Source organism: Canis lupus, chromosome 33, assembly GCF_048164855.1.
Source record: "Canis lupus baileyi chromosome 33, mCanLup2.hap1, whole genome shotgun sequence".
Lineage (NCBI taxonomy): Eukaryota > Metazoa > Chordata > Mammalia > Carnivora > Canidae > Canis > Canis lupus.
In genome coordinates this window covers 30,567,572-30,585,529 of record NC_132870.1, presented here as the reverse complement: position 1 = coordinate 30,585,529, position 17,958 = coordinate 30,567,572, and the positions used below count along the sequence as shown (strand labels likewise).

General features: G+C 39.5%; 1 pseudogene; it reads left to right on the top strand.

Moving 5' to 3' along the window:
• The first annotated feature begins 13,773 nt into the window (after positions 1 to 13,773).
• Positions 13,774 to 17,252, top strand: LOC140623576 (nucleoside diphosphate kinase, mitochondrial pseudogene; annotated as a pseudogene).
• The last annotated feature ends 706 nt before the right edge of the window (positions 17,253 to 17,958 follow it).

The following is a 17,958-nucleotide window of genomic DNA, read 5'->3' as shown; positions in this document are numbered from 1 at the left end:
CTTGACAGTAAATTTTGAGTAGATAAAACAGTCTCACATTAAAAAACAATATGGTTGGGATGCCTGGGTGGCTCAGCAGTTGAGCATCTCCCATTGGCCCAGGGGATGATCCCGGAGTCCCAGTATTGAGCCCCACGTCGGGCTCCCTGCATGGAGCCTGCTTCTCCCTCTGCCTGTGTCTCTGCTTCTCTCTTCCTCTGTGTCTCTCATGAATAAATAAACAAAATATTTTTTAAATAAAAAATAAAAACAATATGGTCAATTAAAATAACTTACCAGCAAAACATATTACGATTCAAAATTAAAATCTTCAGAGAGTAAGCAAATGACTTTGCTTTATCAGATTCTTTTTGGACAACAGTGACATTTATAAAATGAATACCAATTTTACCTGTCTGTACTAAGGCATAATAAGTTCAAAAGGACTACAATTATTATGTTTAGTTAACCAAACATTGAGTTGGCCTGGAGTTTGGTGTGACATGTGTCTTGAGGCCCTTTTAAATTTTGTTCACTTTGGATGGAATCACAGCCAATTGGTTTATCAACATAAATATTTCAGAGAGCAGAATAAAGCTTCCTTCCTTAGAAAACCCATTATAACTTAATTAAATAATCACATTCATGCCTACAGGTGAGGCAAAGAGTATTATCTATTCAGAAAGAGAAATCTTATTCCCTTCTGTTGGAGGAAAGAAAACATTAAATAGAAAATAAAATTACTAATAAAGAAAATAAGGCACTTATACTGTGTGTTCACAGAAAAGAAGCCTGACTGAGAAGATGAACATGCTGGAAACACAGTTGACTAGTGTGGAGAAAGGAGAATGTTGGAGCAGATAGGTTGATTTTCCCTTCCCTCTCTTTATACTCTAGTCTATTTATCCTTTAAGGCCACTCTCACAAAAGCACAAACTTTACAATACATTTGTGTATCAAGCACAATCACTTATTGCTCTTGTCTTTTTTTTTTTTAAAAGATTTTATTTATTCATTCATGAGAGACAGAGAGAGAGGCAGAAACAAAGGCAGAGGGAGAAGCAGGCTCCATGCAGGGAGCCCGATGCGGGATCCGATTCTGGGACCCTAGGATCACACCCCGGGGCCAAAGGTAGGCACGAAACTGCTGAGCCACCCAGGCTGCCCTGCTCTTATCTTCTTACGAGAACATTATATGTTCATTGCCAGAAGGAGGAAAAATAGAAAAAGTAATCATAGATAAGCAACAAGAGAAACATAGAAAACATCATCACTATCTTTAATTCAGTGCCCCCACTTCTCATGCCTATTCTTTTCTTTACTGTTTCATAAAAAACTTTAATTTCAAAATATCAATATAAATATTCATTTTCACAAAAATATGATCATGTTAAACATAATTTTTTGCAAAATATTTTCTTTCATACAATGATTATGTGAAGGCAGCAGAGTGTCAAGAGAGGCAGATACTGGAAGGTGAAGCCCACAGATTCTACAGACACACTACCTGGTGTTGCATCCTGGCTCTGCTGGGGACTAGCTGTGTGATCCTGCACAAAGATGTCATTGCTCTGCTTTGTCTTCTGTAAAATGGACATAATAACATCGTTATATTATACTAACATTTTATACTGTATTATATTACATAATGTTATGAGGATTAAATGACATTTCTTTTGAAGTGCTTAGAACAGTGTACATAATAATCATATATAAGTATATACAATTTATTTAATCAAAATCTCTTGGTAGGTATTTAAATTATTACCACTTTTCTATTATATTGCCAATTTCATAATGGAGATAGATTTTTGCATGTGTCTTTACACATTTGTCCAATTTTCTTGAGATAAATTCCTAGAAATAAAATTATTGTGTCCAAGGATATGCACACTTTAAATTCTGGTAAAAAAAATTGCAAGAAAAAATTGGCACATCATAGATGCTCTGCCTATTGTCACTCCCTCTGAGCAGTGCTGAATCTAAATGTGGTTGTAGGTTTTGAAACGTAGTTCTCAGACTTTAGTTTTTGTGGGAATCACCCAGGAGCTCAAAACTTGCCCATAGAGATTTAGTAGATGGAGGGTGAATTCTTGGAATCTGCATTTTTTTTTTAAACAAGCTTAGTTAATTCTGATGTGGGTGGCCAATGGATTAGAAAAATTGCATCTTCTCTGACCTCTCCTCTGACACTGACAGCTAGCTACAACTTCACTGACATTACAGTTGGGTTCAGCAAAGACAATTCTACCAGAAGCTGGGCAGAAAATACCATATTTCACAAGCCAACTATTGATATATGTGGGAGTTTTTTTCATTATAAGGCACAATAAAAGTGAATCCTCTTTAAAGTTGTCCTCAAAATTTCTACAGCTAAAACAGATTTTGCCATTTTGCCAGTCTGTATGTTATCATTAGTGACAAATGGTTGGGTCGTTATCTCCAAATCCTCTCATATATAATCTTCCCAAAGTAGATCTCATCGTTTCAAATGTAGTTTTTATTCCAGGAGTAAAACTTCTATATAGTATGCCAAAGTGTAAAACAAAGTAGAACAAAACCAATTTTCCAAATGTGAGAGAAAGTCTGAGGTTAGCAGTTTTGGACAGCTCAGGCAGGCCCAAACACTCAACTTTTGTGCTTATAAGCCTTTCTGGCGTGGGTGTGTACCACAATCTATATTTTTGTAAGCTACCAGTCTAATTAGTTAGCTCCCCTCTGCTCATAAAGGTTGGTTGCAGAGGGTTGGGAAGGGGTCACTGAGTGCCAAAATCAGAGACAGCTGTTGAGAAAAACAAGTCTCCCTGGGGATTGTTAGAACTAACTAAAGAGAAAGAAAAATGGTGGGATTGGGGGGAGGCCATTCATTCAAATTAATAAAATAATCTCACATCCTTAGCATCAACAGACTAGTAAATTAGTTTAGGTAGAATCTGCCTTTACTTAAAATAATAAAAACATATTCTTGAAACGGAGAAGTTGCTTTTAACAGAATTTTTCTTCTACATTAATCATTCTGCCCAATGAGTAAATATTTAAAGAATAATCACTACCTTAGATTGACATTTCAAAACTTTGTTCCACTTGATTATATGGATCTCATCTCAATCGTTTTCTCCAAATGGGTTCTCTTCCCTCTACCTCCATTAATGGCCTGCTTCTCTATCTTACCTTTCTTATTTCCTTTCACTGTCAGACAAAATCTTGCCTTCTTTTCACTCCCAAATTTCTGGAGTTTCTATTTCCTCAGCAGACAATTTCCAGTTGATTCCCAACAAGATGGCTTCTGATAAATCTGATCCAGGGATGAATCAGCACTGTTGAAGGCCACCAAAAATTTCTTGAGGGTGAAATTCAGTGGACTTTTACTCTCAAGCCTCATGCTTTGGATTATCTGCCATAACTGACATTCCGTTTCCAGATTTTTCTTGATGTTCTCCTCCCTTGATGCCAAGAGTTAGAAGCCAGTGGCTTACTCAGTGCCTAATTAGACCCAAAGTTTTTTGGTTTGGGGTTTTTGGGGTTTGGAGTTTGATTTTGGTTTGGTTTGGTTTGGTTTGGTTTGGTTTGGGGGAGGAGAAAGGACCAGCATACAACTTTTTAACAAAAGTTGTGCTCATTTCAGGCACTCAAAATTCACACCATCCTCACCTGCACCTTCACACATCACTGCCTGACCAGAAAGACATGCACATCTACAGCATGGCACTACATTGTCATGATTCCTCTCTGGCCTGTCTCTAATTCCACTCTCCTTCCTCAACATAATTTGTTAGCCATGTAGTTCTTTTGGTATCTACATATTCATCATCGAAATTATTATCCATTCTAATAATGTCAAGTGTTCGAAGTAATGATCCTAACATTGACATTTTCTGCCTTAACTTTGCTGCTGAAATCCGGTAATTGTAGATTGCCAATTGATTTCTAGGTATTTCCTACAGGATTTTCTGCCATCAGCCTTGAGCTCAACATGTTTAAAAGAAAACTTATGTTCTTTTATGACAGACTGTTTTTTATCTTCTCACTTTCATATTTTGATGAGAAGTATTATTATTCTTGCAGTAGTTCAAATTGAGACTTTTTTTGAATCTTCATTGAATACCCAGTGATGCCTCATTAATTTGATTCAAAATTGATGCATAAGAAAACCAAGGATTCAGAGACTCGTGTAAAGCCATTCATCAGCTGGTCAGTGATAATGTTCTTGGACAAAATCTAGGTTTCTTGATGGTCAGATTTAGTATTCTCTTCCCTGAGTCAGGCTGCCTTCATACTAAGAAATTTCATTACATTCTTACAAAGATTTCTAACCAAAGAAAATTCAGTAAGCAATTTTTTTCCTGAATATCAGGGTAATTTTGAAATGCTAAGAGAGTTAATTTAACTGACAAAAAGTAAGCATTGAACTACAAAGCTTTATATTCACTACCAGATTTACAGAGAAAAGATAGATTTTGTCTTAAAAATTTAGTTCTGAGGGCAGCCCGGGTGGCTCAGCGGTTTAGTGCTGCCATCAGCCCAGGGCCTGATCCTGGGGACCCAGGATTGAGTCCCACGTCGGGCTCCCTACATGGGGCTGGTTCTCCCTCTGCCTGTGTCTCTGCCTCTCTCTCTGTGTCTCATCAATAAGTAAATAAAATCTTTAAAAAAAGAAATTTAGTTCTGAAAATGTTCAATTTGGGTCTGAAGAGACTCTGAGAGTATAATGATGAGGAGGATAGTGATTCTCGATAATATTTCTTTTTTTAAAAGATTCTATTTATGTATTAGAGAGAGAGAGCAAGAGACAGAGTATGAGCTGGGGGGAGGGGCAGTGAGAAAGTGGAAGAGGCTGAGGGACAAGAGGACTCCCTGCTGCAGGGAGCCCAATGCAAGGCTCCATCTCAGGACCCCAGGATCAGGACCTGAAGGTAGTTGCTTAACTGACTGAGCCACCCAGGTGCCCCTCTAGATAGTATTTCTTGACGATAGATTTCACTTAAGCTTTATAGCAAGCCTATGAGTTACAGATTATTTTTATCTCCTTTTTTATTGCTAGGGAAATGAAGACTTACGGATATTAAGCACCTTGTTCAAGGTCACATAGTTAAAGGGGTGGGAGCCAGAGTTACAACCCAGGTCACTTGGCCCAATTCCAAACTGTTGTCAAGCGAGGAAGTATGCCTCTGCCAAAGCTATCCTAGTTAATTCTGGCACTCTCACAATTTCTGTAGCATTGTTCCTTAAATTTTTAAAATTTTCAATTTCATAAACATTTTAGTTCCTTTACATTTTTTTAATGACAGCACATCTTTTCAATAGACTCTACTCTTAAATTACAATGCTAATGTTACCTGGTAGTTGAAAGAAACATAAACGAATGAGGAGCTCCTTCCCAGGTATTCTGCAAGATACAGGAAAGAACAAACCCTCCAAGGCCAACCATACTGAGCCCAAGGGGCAATTGAGAATGCCTTGTTATCCCTGGTAGAGAGACCACTTCCCTGCAAAGAGTATTAGTTCAGAAAATATATTGTGAAAGGATTGTGCATGTCAGGAGTTCAGCAGTAGGGACGCCCGGGTGTCTCAGTGACTGAACACCTGCCTTTGGCTCAGGGCGCTCAGGGTGTGAGCCCGTCATCTGGGATCGAGCTCCACATTGGGCTCCTTATGGGGAGCCTGCTTCTCCCCCTGCCTATGTCTCTGCCTCTCTCTGTGTCTCTCGTGAATAAATAAATAAAATCTTAAAAAAAAAAAAAAGAGGGCAGCAGTGGACACTCAGCTCTTTGTCCCTCAAATTTTCCATATGCATTTTATCCACCTGTAAACTCAGATGACTCCTTGTTCTTGAGCAGTGGTGCCAGCTGGCACTTCAGCAGCTTGTTTTCTTCTCATTTCTTTCTCATTTTCAGCAGCTCATTTGGTTTCTTCCCTATGGGCTCCTGTTCCCAACTCAAAATCACTAACATATTTGATAAAGAGGATTTGCCTAAAACATTTCTTGTCTTTAGTCCATTTAACTATTACAGGATCTGGATTGTCTCAAACTCTATAAACTATCATATTTGTCCTTTATTATAGTCCATTTATATGTATTTTATATATATTATTAAACTATATACCTATTTTAAAGATTTTATTTATTTTAGAGAGAGAGAGAGAGCATGAGCAGTGGGAGAGGTAGAGGGAGAGAGAGAAAAAAAATCTCAAGCAGACTCCCCCACTGATTGTGGAATCCAATTCAGGACTGGATCTCATGACCCTGAGATCACGACCTGAGCTGAAATCGAGTTGGATTCTTAACTGACTGAGTCGCCCATGTGCTTAAAAATATATTTTTAATATATATATTTAATATATATTTAAAGAATAATAAATATGTATTATTTTTATATCTATTATATATAATATATAATTTATAGTATATATAAATATAAACATACAATATTACATATTTATTCTTTAATATAGTTATTAAATGTAAAATATATTATTTATGTTTATTATTATATATTATAAATAAATAACACATAATATATATATTTTAAAAGGTCATGAAATTCAACAAAGTATAGAGGACAATGGACTGAAGTAATAAATTCTGTCTTGAGTTCTATTCCAGGTAGTGATTGTCACTTATCCACTGTAGACCTCTGTTCCCTTATTTATTGAAAAAGAAGGGGGTGTCTGGGTAGCTCATTTGGTTAAGTCTGCCTTCCACTCAGGTCATGATCTCAGGGTCCTGGGATCGGTCCTGTGTTAAGCTCTGTGACAGCTTACAGTCTGCTTTTCCCTCTCCCTCTATTTCTGCTCCTGCCCGCCCCTGCTCCCACTCATACTCTTTCTGTTTCTCTCTCTCTCTCTCAAATAAATAAATAAAACCTCAAAAAAAAAAGAAAGAAAAAGAAAGAGTTGACTAATTCTCTATTGTCTAGTTCAAATGTTATTTATAGTAATAGTAGTAATACCTAACATTTATGGAGAGCATTGAATGCTTTGAGCATTTTACCCTTTCTAAACACTGTGCTAAGTGCATTCTTTTCATTATCACACCTAATCTTCACAAGAGCTGCACATGATAGGTAGTAATGGTAATATTATTCCACTTTTCAGTTAAGGGAAATGAGGCCTAGAGGGATTAAATAGCTTGCTTATGGCACTCATTACTAAGTGGTTTCCATTGATGTTGAGGCTATTCACAAATATTCCAGGTTATGTCTCCTTCTAAGCACCCACTGGATTTTATTTCCCCAATGCCCCCACCACTCCTAAAGTAGGGCAATAACCATATAAGTTGCCTTGGTCTTAGAAATGTGGACTTATGTTCTGAGCAGAAGTTCAAGGAGTCAGTATAAAATTCACCAGAGTTCTTTTTCTACTTGCCATCAATGTTTCAGATATTGATGTCAGCTCTGTCAACCAGGGTTCTAGAGTGGGGACAACATAGACTAGGGACCCCAGCCACTGTGGCATGTAGCATGTGTGAAAAATAAATCTTTGTGTGTCTTGGGGTTAGTTATCACTACAGTCCAACCTGGCCCATCCTGATGGATATAGAATACTGAAGGCATGACTTTCTTTTTTTTTTTTATTTTTTTTTTAATTTTTATTTATTTATGATAGTTACAGAGAGAGAGAGAGGCAGAGACACAGGCAGAGGGAGAAGCAGGCTCCATGCACCGGGAGCCCGATGTGGGATTCGATCCCGGGTCTCCAGGATCGCGCCCTGGGCCAAAGGCAGGCGCCAAACCGCTGCACCACCCAGGGATCCCTGAAGGCATGACTTTCAATATTAGGTCTCACTGATTCCAAAATGCACAAGCTTGACCACTATTATGGACTGCATTGTGACCTCCCCTCCGCCCCTGCAAAATTCATACCTTGAAGCTCTAACTCCTAGAGCCTCAGCATATGCTGTATTTAAAACATAGGGCCTTTAAAGGAGTTAAAATGAGGACATTAGGATGTGCCCTAATCCAAACTGACTAGTATCCTTACAAGAAGAAATTCAAATACACAAAGACATACCAGGGATGTTGGCATAAAGAGGAAAGACCATCTGCAAGAAGGCAGCTACCTGCAAACCAAGGAGAGAGGCCTCAGGAGAAACTCATCCTGCCAACACCTTGATCTTGGACTGTAGCCTCCAGAACTGTGAGAAAACTAATTTCCGTTGTTTAAGCCACCTGTCTGTAGCATTTGTTACAGCAGCCTTACAAAATATTGCAACTACATACTCCATTCCCTCGTAGATAGATATACCAAATACTGAGTCATCAAGACCCTAAAAACTAAAATATCATAACTACACATTTCAAATTTAACTAACACTACAATCTATAGATTTTTCCATATAGTTTTCTTTAAAATAAAAAGTGATTCACCTAGTTGCTCTACAAAGCAGTATTAAGTTCATCTGGCAGAAGATATTGTTACCAGGTCATGAAATCTAAAAATGTATTTTTACTAATGTCAAAGGGACTGCTTGGGCATCACCCATTGCTGAATTTCTAGCAAATGCAAATGGCATCCATGTAAAAAAATTTAGTAATAAATGACAGAATTAGTGAGAGTTATCATAGCTCTGAAAATCTTAATTCTCTGCTACTCTATATTTGGAATACATATTTCTTTAGATAAAACAACATTTTTAAGGCAATCTATAATATTTTTAGGTAGGCAATAACTGAAGAAAATTGAAGGTGACTCAGCAGATTCAACATTTTGTGCTGTTTCTTTAAATATATGATAATTCCCCAGATCTTTTAGACCCTTACACGATTGGAACTAGATATTCTTTAGATTCTACTCTCTAGAAGGCATTGCTTTGAGCATAGTCTGAAGCCTTTAATTGTTAGGCACTAAAAGAAATGAAAATGATGATAAGCATTTTAAGATGGCCCCATGAGCTTTGCCTCTAGTGTTACTCTCATGATTACATCATGCTATATGGCAAAATGGATTTTATAGATATAATTAAGGGTCCTCATTGTTGTGGGTTGAATTTTATCACCTAAAAAGGTGTTGAAATCCTCACAGTACCTGTGAATGTGACCTCATTTGGAAATAGAGTCTTTGAAGATGACCAAGTTAAGATGAGGTCAATAATAAGACTTGTTTTCTTATAAAAGGGGGAAAATCTGGGCAGAGGAAGATACACAGAGAGGGAAGATGATGTGAAGATACAGAGAGAAAGCCATTCACAAGGCAAGGAATCCGAGTCTACCACCAGTAGACTCAGTAGTACCACCAATGCAGGGGGGGAAAGGCAGGCAACAGATCCTCCCTCCCAGCCCTCAGAAGGATCCAAAGCTACCTGCCCACACCTTGATTTTGCCTTTCTAGCCTTCTGAACTGTGAGTTGGTATGTTTCTGTTGTGCAAACCACCCAGTTTCTAGTATTTTGCTGTGTTAGCCTTAGCAAAATAATGCACTAATCGGTTGACTTTGCATTTTAAAAAAGATTGTCAGGGTGAACATAATCTAATCACGTGAGCTCTTTAAAAGCAGAGTTTTCTTCAGCAAAAGAGGAAATCAGAGAGATTCCAAGCATGAGGAGGATTGCACCTGGCAGTCTCAGAGAAGGAGGGGTCATGTGCCACACTACTGAGGGGAATCTCTAGTTGCTGAAAGTGGTCAAGCTGACAACAGGCTTTAAAAGGGGGGAATTCAAGACACCTGGGTGGCTCAGTGGTTGAGCATCTGCCTCTGGTTCAGGTCGTGATCCTGGGATCCTGGGGTTGAGCCTGGGATCCTGGGATCGAGTCCTGCATCAGACTCCCTGAGGCGAGCCTGTGCTTCCCCCTCTGCATATTTCTCTGCCTCTTTCTGTGTCTCTCATGAATAAATAAGTAAATTCTTTAAAAAGCGGGGGGGATTCAGATTAGTACCTACAAGAAATCAAATTCTGTCAACAACCTGAAAGAAGCTGGAAGTGGACTATTTCTCGGAGCCTCCAGATTTAAGAGCCAAGTCCAGACAACACTTTGAATTTGGCCTTCGAATCTCTTATCAAGATACATCAGTTGAGGGCAGCCCGGGTGGCTCAGCAGTTTGGTACCGCCTTCAGCCCAGGGTGCGATCCTGGAGATCTGGGATCGGGTCCCATGTCGGGCTCCCTGCATGGATCCTGCTTCTCCCTCTGCCTGTGTCTCTGCCTCTCTCTGTGTGTGTCTCTCATGAATAAATAAGTAAAATCTTAAAAAAAAAAAAAAAAGTTGAGCCCACCCAGACTTCTAACATATAGACTATGAGATAATAAATAGATATTGTCTGAAGCAGCTGTTGGGGGTAATTCAGTACATACCCAGAGAAAATAAATACGCCATAGCTAGCAAGTATTTGGTGCTTTCTTTCCAGCACTGTTCTAAGTCTTTCATTTTTTTTTTTAATTAACAATTTGCAATGTGATTGGGGCTGTTGTCCCGAGGCAATAAAGATAAATTCGGAATGGAAATTATGTGACATCTGAAAACAAGAGCCAAGAAGCAGACACAATAAATAAAATGCCTTATTCAAGAGAAGCAGAGCCAGTTGAACAGAGTGGGAATTTAAATAAGTATAATAAATACCTTCATAAAGATAAGTGAGGATATTGGGAACACAGAGCAGGAACAATTATGAGGAAGAACCATTTAGCAATTTTGAATATAGAAAAATACATCATTGTCAAAAACATAGTAATGGTAGAACAGACCATGCCAGTGGTCCAAGAGAGGTCTTGGTACCACTTGGCAGCCCCCTGTAGGAGTGAGGGAATTGTTAGATGTCTGGAAATAACTTGTCAGAAGCTTTGGAAAGGCTTTTATTTTTTAAAAAGCCAGAAAGAAATACCTTTAGAGACATATAATCCAAATTTTCTTAAAAGATAATCTCTTATAAGATAATTTCTCTTATAAGAAATTCTTAAAATAAGAATTAAGAAGTATTATATCTATTTTATTCTCCCTCCCCCGAAATATTCCACTGCATTATTGAGGCTAGGAGGCATGTGGGAAAAACTTCCAGTGAACCGTTTATTACAGCCATGTTCACACACATGGCTGATTTGTACCTTGATTACTATGTGAATTGGAGATTGCCACACCTCAGGAAAGACATCATGGAGCCAGTAAAGTCAGAGAGGCAAATAAAGTAATCAGTTGGGTTGAAGTCCTGACCCAAGAGCATGACCTTGCGGTTTTAGACCATTCATTTTCTGGTGTCAGGCCCGAGGCCAATTTCAGGCCCTTGGGTCTTTCTCTTCTCCACACATTTCCTGCCCTAGGATGAACCCTGGAGACCAGTGGGCAAGAATCCCATCTCCCTCCAGCTGTCCTAACTCCCCTTTGTCTGTTTTTTCTCTAGCTACAGAACAGCCCAACCAGGCTCCAAGGCAGAGTACACTCAGTGACCTTTCCAGGACCACAGTGACCTGGTAGCCAGTGAGTGGAGAGCTGACATATAACCAAAGTCCAAGCCAGGAGCCTGTTATGGAGCAAGCCAGTTCAGGTGAAGGAGGTCAAGGTATAAAGTCCAAATCCAGGAAATCATTGAATTAAGAAGGCCAAAATTAGTGACTAGTGAATTGAGTAGGAGGTGGTCTGGAGGCTTTCCAGAGACAGAGTGCACATATCTGTGGAGTCTTGTCTATGGACTGGTAAGGCATTTAGAGTATGAATGAGCAACTTATCATTTTGCCCCTGAACCACAGCCTAGCGGTTTCAAGCATACTATTTTCAATAAGCTTTTCTGATATTGATTCTCAACTTGTGTAGAAATGAAGAGTATCTCCCATTCTTCGATTTTCCATCACAAGGCTCCATTAATTTCATTTGGAAGCCTAAGACCACTAGCCACCCCCTTTGGACAGCACGCTGTGCCTGTTCCCACCTGGGTGTGTGGAACTCTTTCTTACTCTGGCTCTCACTAGGCTACCTTACCTTGTTGCATTTGACTTAGATGTGCTAAAGACCAGAAATGTGACAGGAACATCCAGGGACAGGAGAAAATATTATCACATTCTACAAATCACAAAGGCTGTGAATAAAACATATTGTTCTCATTCATTTGGGGAATATAAATAATAGTGAAAGGGAATATAAGGGAAGGGAGAAGAAACGTGTGGGAAATATCAGAAAGGGAGACAGAACGTAAAGACTGCTAACTCTGGGAAACGAACTAGGGGTGGTAGAAGGGGAGGAGGGCGGGGGGTGGGAGTGAATGAGTGACGGGCACTGGGGGTTATTCTGTATGTTAGTAAATTGAACACCAATAAAAATAAATTAAAAAAAGAAAAAAGAAAAAAGAAAAAAATAAAATAAACTGCAATGAGCTACCAAAAAAAAAAAAAAAACATATTGTCACATCCTGAATCAGACATTCTTGGAATCTTAAAGTGTTTATTAAGATTAAATAAATTCTAATTTTTGCATGAAGTAGTTATGCAGAAACTACTGGAAGAAATTTTATCAGAGTCAGTGGTTATGGCTCAATATAAAAAGAAATTTATGAACGGTCTGAGAAAAGCCATGTATGAAATCTGCATAATAGATTATGAAGTGAAATTCAGGATTAGTCTTAGTACTACATAAGGTTAATGTTCTCAAGGACAACCATATGTGAACTTTTGACTTTTTTTGAGGGGGGACATCTTAGCACCCATTTTCCCTTCCTCAAAGCACTTTGGAGGAATTATTTCTCCCAGCTTTAAGCAGTCTTGTTGGTATTATGTTCAGGATTTCTTCCTTCCCCTAGCAAAAGAGCATCTAATGCCAGCTGGTCTAATAGGAATTTCTCTCCTGGGACTTGGAATTACAAGCAAACTGAATTAAGAGGACGACAACAACTTTTGGAGCTTTTCCTTCTATCATGGAGTCCAGAGTATCCTGCTGCTTAGATATCCAGAGACTATTCAAAGTCTTGTCTTCATTCTTTGTCTGGTCTCATCTATTCTCTAACTTCCCTTCCACTCTGTGAGACACCCACTCCAAAAATCATGTTGGTACTTGTTAATTACAGCACCAGATTCTAAATTGCTAGGTCCCCAGCAAAGTACCATAGAGTAACCACTGTTAAAGCATGACTAAATGAATCATTAAGTTTGGGATTGAACAAACCTAAGGAATAATGTATGCTCTTCCATTGACTTATTTTGTGATTCTGAAAAACTTGCTTAACTTCACTGAGCCTTGCCTATGAAGTGAGAACAAAGCCCCCATTTCAGGTTATTGTTGAAATTAGGTGAGCATTTCCATGAAAGTTCCTGGTATACGTAGAAAGAAAGCCTATGAATTTCCATATCAAAGTGGTCTGTTAATAATGAAAAATTGGACATTACTGATTTGGCCAGTGATGACAAGATAGAGTGTTGGGCAATCACTTAAAAGCAAAGATGTTGTAAAGAAAGTTATACTTAATAGTCAAAATACATTTTCCTCCTTTACCATACTAAACAGAGGTCAGAACTAGCTGTGCATGTATCTATTAATTCTGGCAATCGTTCTTGTTTGTTGGCAGTAGGTGACATAAAGTTTCCCATATGAATATTTTTAAAATAACTTGCTCTGAAAAATAAAATAAAATAAAAAAATAAAATAAAATAAAATAAAATAAAATAAAATAACTTGCTCTGAAGTTAAACACTTACCACTTCATTCTTGGCAGGTTTAAAACTGCATCTCTGTTTACAAAAAAAAATGAAAATGCTGCTTTACACAAAAGTTAGTTTCAGTCTGAAATAAAGAATAGACAGCACCAGTTTCTGAAGAAAGAAATTTTATCCTGGGAAGTAACAGTAGACAGAACGGGCCTTTCCGAGAAACAACTAGAACCATGACTGAGGGGTACTGCTCTCTTGCACCTCCATCGCTTTGTGTTGGTCAAGTACATTCAGGGGCTTCCAAATCCTACATCAATTCTCGGTAGAAACTATGAAAGCAAGAAATCAAGTCGAGTTACTCTCCTGTAACTAAGGAATTTTTAAATCTTGCATTGGTGTAATAGCAAATTTTTAAAAACAGAAGAACAGTAAAGAAAAAACCATCCTATAATAGGCCCCACTCCCTGCTAAGTCATTTGGAGCCGTGGGTCTATGGAACCAAGTGATCATGGCCCCAACTCCACTCCCACCGCAGCAGGGGGGAGAAGGGAGCACAGTGCCAAGCACTAGCCTTCCTTACCTGTGAACAACCTGGATCGAGTGAGCACATTCTGTTATGGAAATTTCTGGAAACTGAAGAGTCTGTAGTAGGAACTAGCCAGAGAAGAAAGAGGAGCTCATCCTCGGGGCTCAGTGGCCCATGGTCTCCCCGCGCTCCGCCCTGGGCCCCCCGGGCCGAGCCTGCTCGCGCGCCCCAACTCGGGAGGGTCCTCCTGGCCTCGAGGGCGGACCCTGGTTGCAGTGAAGCCAGATGGGGTGCAGCGGCGGCTTGTGGGGGATGTGATCCAGCGCTTGAGAGGAGGGGCTTCAAGCTGGTGGGGATGAAGATGCTGCAGGCGCCAGAGAGAGCCTTGGGGAGCACCACGGTGACCTGCAGAGGAAGCCCTTCTCGGCAGCGCTCATGGGCTACGTGACCTCCGGCCCCGGGGTGGCCATGGTCTGGGAAGGCCCCCCTGTGCTGTGCCCCCCGGGGACCATGATAGGACACACGGACCCAGCGGAGGCCGCCCCCGCACCTGCAGCGTCCACATCAGCAGGAGCATCATTCCCGCCAGCGGCTCTGGGGAGGCGCCCAGAGGCAGCTCCAGCTACGGTTTCAGAGCCGTGGCCTGGGGGGCTGGGCAGATGGAAACCACCGGAGCAGCATCTACGCAGCCGGCGCACTCAGGCTGCCCTCGGCCACGCCAGCTGCCACCCAGGATCAACTACCTCTGTCGTCCAGAATCCCAGCCCACACCCACGGTCTGCCCTGCTGTCCCAGACCCCGTCTACCTTCCGGCCCACCCTACCCCAGAGGGGTTGAGCAGCCAACTTTATGTGCCTTTTACTATCCTGAGCCAGTAAGAAATTGGACCAAATCCTTTCTATACCAAAGTGCCAGACAATCTTTGGGGTGTCTCCAAAAGTGTGTAGTGTAAGCGCCCTTCCCCAAAGGGGGGTGGGACATTAGCATTCACTGTGTTGTGGAGGGGGTGGGTCGTTCATTACAGTGTCTGCCATCTCTGAGATTAGGGATGAGGACTTCATGCAAAGTCTTAGGAGTTTGAGAGTATAAATAAAGCTCACCTGCTCACACACTGGTTAAAAAAAAAAAGAAAGAAGAAAGAAAAGAAGAAAGAAAGAAAGAAAGAAAGAAAGAAAGAAAGAAAGAAAGAAAGAAAGAAAGAAAGAAAGAAAGAAGAAAAGAAAAGAAGAAAAATGATTGCACAACCACAACTCTAGGGCAACATTTTTCAACTGTGTCAAATGAGATGGTTCTTCAGCCAAATCACCTTGAGATTGTGAAAATAAGTGTATATCTAGATTCACTGTTGATTCAAGGAATCAGAAGCTCTGTGGTGAAAACTTAGGAGATTCTTTAGCTAAACTGATGTCAAAGAAACCCTGACCTGGAGGCCTCAGAAATCTAATTTGTGCCGTTTCCAAGTTTACCTTCTAGTTCAAAGACAAAACTAGAAGACACAATGCATTTAATAAACAATTATTGCTTCAGTTTTATGAGAGCCAAATCAAGAGAGAATTCTGCACAAATGGACCGTGAGAGACTCGTATTAATGATCATTTTTGCCCCAGTACCACATCTCCCTAACCTAGCAGTCATTCAGTGGCCACTGGAATCTGGCACAGGTCATTTTTTTCTCCCATAAATATTATTGGTCAGCACAGCCATTTTTGAAATTTCTGTTATTAACTAGCCTTAAAACTGGCAAATATGACATAAAAATCAATATCTCTAGTCCTTCGTGAGAAACCTAATTGACGACACTTGGTGGTCCGTGAGTAGCAGCCACCCCCACCTTAGACAGGCATTTGGAGTTTGTTTCATCACATATCCAACATTCTCTTTTCCCCCAACCAACCAAAGGATCAGCTGACATTTACTATTGAGCGTATGCTGGTATTTTTGTTGCTGTTCAATTAAAAAGAAAGTTAAGGTACCCTCCCTGAAGGTAGTCACTCATTTCCTCCCCAGCCCCAATACCTTGAAGCATTTGAGTTTGAAAACCATCCAACAATGATGATGGAAACCCTAATCCTAGCAGTCCTGACCTTGTTTTTTGCAAAATTGAGGCATAGGAGAACTCTTTATCAGAAATGTAGGCTTTCCATTTTGTAATAACTTGGCAAGTAAGCAGCATTCTTTTTTTCAAAACCCTTGGAGGACCGTTCAGAAGAGACTTTTGGATTCATAAAATCTCCTGGTTAATAGCAAGAGACGGAGAGACTTGGAAAATCCAGAACACTCAATTCTGGAGCTATAGGAGCAGTCTGACATTGACCATACAGACAGTAGTGTACTTAACTTCATTGCTCAAATACTTAGGAAGGTTTAAAAACAGAATTTTTATAACATGCCAGTGAAACAATTCACAGAGTACAGCACTTTACAGGTTATAAAGTGAAATTATATTATTCCTTTCAGTTTTCACAGCAACCCTGAAAAGATTATATTATTATCTCCTTCTATAGACCAGGATTCTGCTGTTGGGTAGTCACCTGACTTATATGCAGTCAAACAGCTACGAAGCTGCAAAGGTGGAGTTTAAACACAATTCTTTGGATCTATATGTATTTTTCTCTCCACTACACAACAACCACCTCCCATTATAATTTCAGAAGCACATCCATAATTTTCAGAAGTACATTCACATAAAGCCAGAAAAAGTATAACACCACAAACCATACTAGCCACAGGGAGAGATCTCACACTCCCAAGCACTCAGATCTTTATTTCCCCCAAATAAGATAGAGAAATTCAGGGCTAACTGTCACACAATTCTTCTCCTCGTTCAGGTTTTAAAAGAAATGTGTCTCTTTCATTTGTTTTTTCATATTCTAGACAACTATCCAAGAGATTTACTGGAGGCAATGAAAGGCCATGGAAATGCTTATGCTATAGTCAAGTTCAAAGATTTAAAAAGAGAAGGTTCTATAGGCATGGCATATTAAAGCTGAAAGAGATCCATAAAATTGTTTAACTCGCTTCTCCTATGTAGACATGAGAATACAGGGAAATGACATCACTTCTAAAGCTGACATCTAAACTCCAATATCCTGAACCCTAAGAGATCCATAAAATTGTTTAACTCGCTTCTCCTATGTAGACATGAGAATACAGAAAAATGACATCACTTCTAAAGCTGACATCTAAACTCCAATATCCTGAACCCTAAGAATGCACATTTCTTATTACATTTCTTTTGGAATTTATCTTTTTTTGTTCATGTTGTAACTCTGGTCTTTTCCCTCTTGCTATTCTCTGTCTTGGAAGTTCTTTCTTCTATAATAATTGGTCTGTTAGAGTTTATTTCTTTTCTGGTATCCATTTTTGTAAAAGAGTTACTTTTAATAAAATAATAGCCACCTCTCATTCAAACAAAAAGCTAGAACCTTGTCCTTAACACATGTCCCCACTATTCAACCTCACAGCCTCACCTCAACCCAGGGAACTGTCATGATGGATCTCAAATTCATTCTTTCCTTCTTGTTTTCCTTAATATTTAGGTTTATTCTATCTACATGTATTCCTAAAATGTGTGTGTGTGTGTGTGTGTGTGTGTGTGTGTGTGTGTGTCTAGAAATAAATCATTTGGGTTTCCTTTTTCATTCTTTTATTTTTTTGCTCATTTCTTCTCTCTTCCTCCCACCCACTAACAAAGATATCTTCAAGTAGTAATTGACTCTCTGCTTTTCTTTCCAGTGACTCTTTTCCTTGCAGACTTGATTCTCTCAGATTCCAAACTCCAGAACCTTCACCTCTCACCTGGGTTCTGATGATGATGGATTTCTAATCTCTCCTCACCTCTAATTATGTCATCTTAATTGCACACATACTTGGACATTGTTCTTTGTATTCA